The sequence below is a fragment of the Eriocheir sinensis genome, chromosome 6 (genome assembly GCF_024679095.1).
Source record: "Eriocheir sinensis breed Jianghai 21 chromosome 6, ASM2467909v1, whole genome shotgun sequence".
Taxonomy (NCBI): domain Eukaryota; kingdom Metazoa; phylum Arthropoda; class Malacostraca; order Decapoda; family Varunidae; genus Eriocheir; species Eriocheir sinensis.
The window spans coordinates 10,079,469-10,079,985 of record NC_066514.1 but is presented as its reverse complement, the minus strand read 5'-3'; positions in this window follow the sequence as shown (position 1 = coordinate 10,079,985).

Genomic DNA, 517 nt, shown 5'->3' with positions numbered 1-517 from the left:
AACACAAGTCTTTTATGTCTAAAAGCTTCTTAAGAAAACAGTGTGCAAGAGGAGTGGCCATACTAGAGGCACCTGCCGCTGGCTAAGCTGGTGCGACTACTGCTACCGCGAAGGTCACACCACAGCTAACTGCCGTGCCTCCCATGCCCAAGAAAGGGACGAAAAGATCTACCGCCAGTTGTCCGAGCAGACAGCCGTCACCTCCCTCCTTATCGAGACCCTAAACAAGCACCTCACACAGCCTCCTCTCCCCAGTTACCAAGCGTCTCAGCGCCAAGCACCTCATCCCTCTCAACACCCCTACACACCTTGGAATTATGCCGGCAGACCCAACCTTCCAAGAGAAACTGACGATTATGTTTACTAACATCAGAGGCCTCCAAACTAACATAGGAGATCTAAAACACTCTTATGTTATCCCGCACTCCCCAGACATCATAGCCACAGTGGAGACCTTTCTCAATCCCACCATTCCCGCCAACTTTGGGCATATTCAAGGGTACTCTAGATGGCACCG